At 37.0% G+C, this 6,633-nt stretch overlaps 1 protein-coding gene across 4 annotated transcripts in view; it reads left to right on the top strand.

The window, feature by feature from the left end:
- Positions 1 to 6,633, top strand: part of LOC106870766 (secernin-3) — a 274,400-nt gene that overhangs the window by 225,398 nt on the left and 42,369 nt on the right. The window lies entirely within an intron of this gene.

The raw sequence follows: 6,633 nt of genomic DNA, 5'->3' as shown, positions 1-6,633 counted from the left end.
GAAGTTGTTTCCTGTTTGTTTACAGTGTTTATTGCACCTGAACATATGCCACATACAAAAACTAAATATATATATATACACACACATAGGTGGTGGGGAGTCTGAAAGGGGTCTCAGGGAGTAGCATCCCTGCCTTCTTGAGCTAGTTTTCCATCACATTTCTTAAAAATCTTGGTAGAGGCCTTGGTCTTGGGACCACTCAGTCTAGAAACTGAGATTGGGGGTAAGCAAGGGCATGCTCTCCGTAGAAAATCCAGCTACAAAAAAGCCTCATGATAATAGCAAAGGCGAATGGGCACCAGCCAGCCCAAAGGTTGGTGTGGGCTGCACCTGCCTACCTGAAAAAGGAAGGTGCAAACCCTCATCCTGGGTTGCGCGAGCATGACTTGCCTTATGATGGCCAACGGCCTGAGGAGAAGCTTGGAGGGAGGTTGGGAAGTTGGAATGTGGGCAATCTGTATGGAAGGGGAACTGAGGTGTGTGAGGAATTGAGGAAGAGGAAGGTAGATGTGTGCAGGAGGTTAGGTGGAAGGGCCAAGGTGCAAGATTTGTGGGGGTCAAAGGAAAAGGGTACAAGTTGTGGTGGTCAGGAAATAGCAGGGGGACTGGAGGTGTGAGAGTTTTGATGAAGGAAGAAATCTGTAAGAAGGTGGTGGAGGTCAGGAGAAAGAGTGACAGAGTGATGACAGTAGTGTTAGCATTTGAGGAAGAAGTAGTGAGGGTGATTTGTGGGTATCATCCGCAGAGTAGAAGAGGGACCATTGAGAAAGAGCAGTCCTTTGATGAAATGGCGAATGAGTGGGACTCACAAAAGGTAGATGAATTGGTTTTAGGCATGAGTGATTTTAATGGACATGTTGGGAAATGGATTCAGGGCTTTGATGGTGTGCATGAGGGAAATGGAATTGGGGAGAGAAATTTGGAAGGTAGGATGCTGTTGGAGTTTTGTGATAAGAAAGAGTTGTGTGTGGTGAAGACGTGGTTTAGGAAAACAGAGAAAAGGAAGGTGACTTTCAGTGCAGGAGGGAATGAGATAGAGATTGATTTCATGTTGGTTGGCAGGAAAAACAGAAAATATTTGAGAGATGTGAAGACAATACCAGGGGAGTTGCAGCACAGGTTGGTGGTTGCTGACTTGGATAAGAGGAAAGTTAAAAAGCATGTGAGAAAGGGAATGGCTGAGCGAAGAAAGGTGTGGAAACTGAAGGAAGAAGAAACAAGAGCAAGGTTTGAAGAGAGAGAGTTTGGGAGTTGGTAAGCATTGATGCACCAGATTTGTGGAAGTCTTTTAAAGAAGGGGTACTAAAGGCATGTGATGAAGTGTATGGAAGGACAAAAGGTAGGAGAGATCGCAGAGATACATGGTGGTGGAATGAGGAGGTGAGGGATGTGATAGCAAGGAAGAAGGAGGCACACAAAGCTTTATGTAAGAATAGGGCTAAGCAAATAAATGCTCTCTCTAACTAAACAGAAAAAAAAAGAAATATTAAATATGAACAAAATAACACTGTATAGATGTTTATAACTAATAGATTCATGGAAACATATAGTAAAAAACAAAATAGAAGGCCACATTAATAGTATAATCATTATTTTATGATAATATATTAGGTACCTAGAGACTTTGTAAAAAACAAATTAATATTTAAATAACAGGATATATATATATACTTAAATAAACTTGCACTCATTGAAGCAAAGTAAAGTTAAAAACAGTGTGCATATAATAAAGCCTCTTGGGTTGGCTAAACTGAAATAAAGCACATATAACATAATGACTTTCTAAATTTACTGAAATATATCAGAAAACAACTCTACAGAATTCATATTGATGATAATCTAATCTCAATCATTTAGCATACTAAACTTATCTGTTACAGTATCATCTTACATTCTCACTCATCTTTTTCCATATTTTCCCATCATCCCCTCCTATAAAACTATGACTGTTATTTTTCTGTATATATATTTTGTTGAATGTTGTTTTTATTGTTACTGTTACTGCTATTTTTGTTTTAGCAGTTATTTTCCACATTTTTATACTATTTAATATTATTGCTAGAGTTATTGATATTTAATATTTAATCTGTAATGGTCCTACTATGAGAAAAAAAGAAAAGAAGAAGAACGCCAAAAATCTAGATTTTTTTCTTTTTTTTTTTCCACTTATTGATTATGATTAAATACAGAGAGAGTTGGCTCATAGGTAGATGGCTTATCGTTTCAAGGTAAAAATATAATTAAGCGCCAGGTGCTCTAAGTATCTGACTACTTTTAGCTGGATAGAAATGGTAGTAGCAGACATGGGAATTTGAAGTAACTTCCTTCGAAAAGCCAAATGTAATCCCAAATAATCTACATCAAAAGATGGGTGAAAATATTACCAGATAGATTTTGGTGTAGGCAACTGGCATGGAATAAAAAGCATAATGGCATCTGGAAAACAGGAATTCATTATAGACATTTAAAAACATTATTTTAAAAAATGCCATTTCCAGTATCACCATGTTTTAATCTTTTGCATATTCATGAGTGTGTATATGTGTGTGGGTGGGGTATACATATATGCATGTGTGTGGTGGGGTATACATGTGTGTGTGTGTGTGTGTGCGCATGTATATGTGTGTGTGTGCATGTATGTGTGTGTGTGCGTGTGCATGTGTATAGACATATTTCTTTATACATGTTTGTACATATGCGTGTAAGCATCTACAATGGAAAAAGTTGGATTGGTGTATGAATAATCCTGCTTTTACTTGGTTCTATTCTTGTTTCTTTGTTCTGTTAACACACATTCTGTTGTTGTTTCTCATTAGTCCCATTCTATATTTTAATTATTTTAATCTAAATTAACCCACTTATTGTTCACTCAATGGACACTTATTTATCCTTCACAGACCTTCTATGTACACCAATGATCTTCCTCTGTCAAAGAAATAGCAAAACATTTATCACACTTACATCTATTTAAACAATTAAAATCAAGATAGCTCAGTCCCAACCATGTGTTATCTTTAACCTGTTTGTTAACTATAAATGTATTCAAAGACATTGCCAAAACTAGATCTCTTCAGAATTAAAAAATACATTAAATCAGATCACATAGGTGCAGGCATAGCTGTGTGGTAAGAAGCTTGCTTCCCAACCACATAATTCTGGGTTCAGTCCCACTGCATTGCACCTTGGCAAATGTCTTTTACTATAGCCTCAGGCCGACCTAAGCCCTGCGAGTGGATTTAGTAGACAGAAATTGAAAGAAGATCATCATGTATGTATGAGTATGTACATACATACATGCATACATACATACATACATACATACATACATACATACATATATGTGTGTGTGTGTCTGTGTTTGCTCTCCACCATGACTTGACAACTGATATTGGTGTGTTTATATCTCTGTAACTTAGCAGTTCAGCTAAGGAAACCAATAGAATAAGTACTAGGCTTACAAAGAATAAATCCTGAGGTTGATTTCTTCCATCTGAAAACCCTTTAAGTTGGTGTTCCAGCATGACCGCAGTCAAATGCCTGAAACAAGTAAAAGAATAAAAGAATACTGGAATCTTTTTTCTTCCGTATTTGGTCTGCAAGATTCTTGATGTACAGATCTTGGAGCAAGTAGGGAAGTCATGGGTCACTGAAAAGGTGGTGAGGTCATGAACAGTGATGAAAGAACTTTGACAAACAAACAACTGATTTCTTGTTTAACTAACATGTTAAACAAACGATCAATTAGTTTGTTGGTTAGATATTTAACCAACTGACTGATAATAATAATTGTTGGCACTCCGTCGCTTATGACGTCAAGGGTTCCAGTTGATCCGATCAACAGAACAGCCTACTCGTGAAATTAACAGGCAAGTGGCTGAGCACTCCACAGACACGTGTACCCTTAACGTAGTCCTCGGGGATATTCATCATGATACAGTGTGACAAGGCTGACCCTTTGAATTACAGGCACAACAGAAACAGGAAGTAAGAGTGAGAGAAAGTTGTGGTGAAAGAGTACAGCAGGGTTCGCCACCAACCCCTGCCGAAGCCTCGTGGAGCTTTAGGTGTTTTCGCTCAATAAACACTCACAACACCTGGTCTGGGAATTGAAACCGCGATCCTATGACTGCAAGTTCACTGCCCTAACCACTAGGCCATTACGCCTCAACGATAATAATAATAAAGAAGTGGAATTGAACCTGTGCATGTGTTATTATTATTGGTATAATGACTACCCCATGACACATCAAAAGCTATTGGAATATTATTCACATATCTGATATGGAACCCTCAATACACATGCAGATATTTGAGACCAAATCCCAAAAGATGCCATCCAAATAACTGGTTAACCAACATTTACCAACATGTTTTAACCATAATTTCACTGATGCTCTGTTTCTGCTCTCTTCCTTATACATCACTTCCACAATAGCTTCCATTTTCTAGATCTGTAAATTGCATGCCACTCAGTGAACCCAACTCTCCTTTCATCATCCCTATTGTGCCACATCACTACAATCCTAAATTAAAGCTCTTTATTCAATCCTCTCACCATTCTAATAAGATCTTTGATATTCATGGGGAGTATATTTCCTTCTCTCTACAGACATGTACAGTCACAGTCAGAAACACCCATCTTACAGCTTTTATTTTTTACTTGTTTCAGTCATTGGAAAAGTATGCCAAAAATTTTCTTTATTGTTTGGGGAGATGGTGCAGCACCCAAGGTCTTTACAAGCATCATTCTCAGAGACTAATTAGTTCCAGGAAAAACATTGGTTGTGAGAGGATTGGATAAGCAATAAAGGGAACTTCTTAAAGGCACCAATGGTACAGGCATGGCTGTGTGGTTAAGAAGTTTATTTACAACCACATGGTTTTGGTTAAATCCCATTGTGTGGCACCTTATGAGTGGATTTGATAGGCAGAAACTGTGTAGAAGGCGGCGAGCTGGCAGAAACGTTAGCACGCCGGGCAAAATGCTTTGCGCTATTTCATCTGCAGTTATGTTCTGAGTTCAAATTCCACCGAGGTCGACTTTGCCTTTCATCCTTTCGGGGTTGATAAATTAAGTACTAGTTACGCACTGGGGTCGATGTAATCGACTTAATCCCTTTGTCTGTCCTTGTTTGTCCCCTCTATGTTTAGCCCCTTGTGGGCAATAAAGAAATAAGAAACTGTGTGGAAGCCTGTCAAATATATATACTAGCCGAATTATCCAACGTTGCCCAAGTTAAAGACTCAGAGAATTAACAGTAACATCACAACGCCCTTTATTTATCTTATAGTAAATCTTTTCGGAAAAAACACTCAACGAAATTTTGGACTAAGAACACTTTGTAGACTTTTTACTTTTCTTCTGTTAAGAATATATTTTTCTTTGATATCCAAATTCCAAACATATGCAAGTTCAATTCTGTAAAAATTTGTTCACAAAAACTAAAATCTTTTGAATCCCTTTTCAATTTCTGCTTAAATTAACCCTTACTCTGACCCAAAATTGTAATCCTAAGTACTAACATGAAACCCTAATGTTAAGTGCTAACCCTCAGCTCTTACGTTAAAACTTAACTCAAGATTTTAATCCTTATTTTATCCCTAAAATCTAAACTAAAATATTAATCCTAGTATTAAATCTTAAACCCAACTCCAAATGCTTGCCCTAATTTTTGTGTGGAATCACAATCTCCTATGTTTGAAGCATATACTTCTAGAAAAAAATCAGGAACATCAAAATAGTTACTGTATATAACTTTAAAATTAAGCAGGATGAAAAAGTGATAAGCAATTGCAATTTTTAAAGACTTTTTATTTGCAGAATTGGAATGTCTGGTTACAACACCGAAAAGGGATAAGATACTAAGTGATAAGAATTTCCCCTTTAGAAATCTGTCTCTCTAACTTTCCAATAAATGAATGAGTGATTACAATTTCGGAAATAATAAAAAAGAAATTAATAAGGTACTCCACTTCAATGTTGACTTGAAACATCGTCTTTGTGAAAAGAAAAGTGATCTGATTCTAAATTACTAGCAGACAATAATTTCTTTATCATCTGCTTATAAATGGAAAAAAGGAATACTTTGGTTATTTCCAGATAATCTCGGTTTAAACGTTGGCAAATACCTGTCTATAAATTTGTAAGTATGTGTGTATGTTAGAGAGAGAGAGAGAGAGAGAGAGAGAAAGAGAGAAAGAGAGGGTGAGAGACAGAGAGAGGGTGAGAGGCAAAGACAGATTGAAAGCATGCATGGTTGATTCTGTGAATTACTGCTGTATTAACGTTATCACCCCACTGTCACTCCATATTTGTCACTTACACAACTGTTCTCCCCTTCCCTGATATCAGCCACACTCACAATGCCACCACATTTCCCTCACACCAACACTCTTTGCACCCTTCTCCTTTTATCATATAATAGCCCAACCCTCCTAGGAGGGTCCATAATAGATTTTTATTGAAATCCAATTAGCCTATAATTAAACTAGATTTAGTTTAACATGTATGCAAAGTTTCATCAAAATTGGTTCACTGATGTAGGCAGCAAGATGGTAACAGACAGATTGACAGACAGAAATAGTCATTTATGTATAAGATATAAATATGTATATATATATATATATATATAT

Source organism: Octopus bimaculoides, chromosome 1 (genome assembly GCF_001194135.2).
Source record: "Octopus bimaculoides isolate UCB-OBI-ISO-001 chromosome 1, ASM119413v2, whole genome shotgun sequence".
Taxonomy (NCBI): Eukaryota; Metazoa; Mollusca; class Cephalopoda; order Octopoda; family Octopodidae; genus Octopus; species Octopus bimaculoides.
This window is presented reverse-complemented; position numbering and strand designations above follow the sequence as displayed.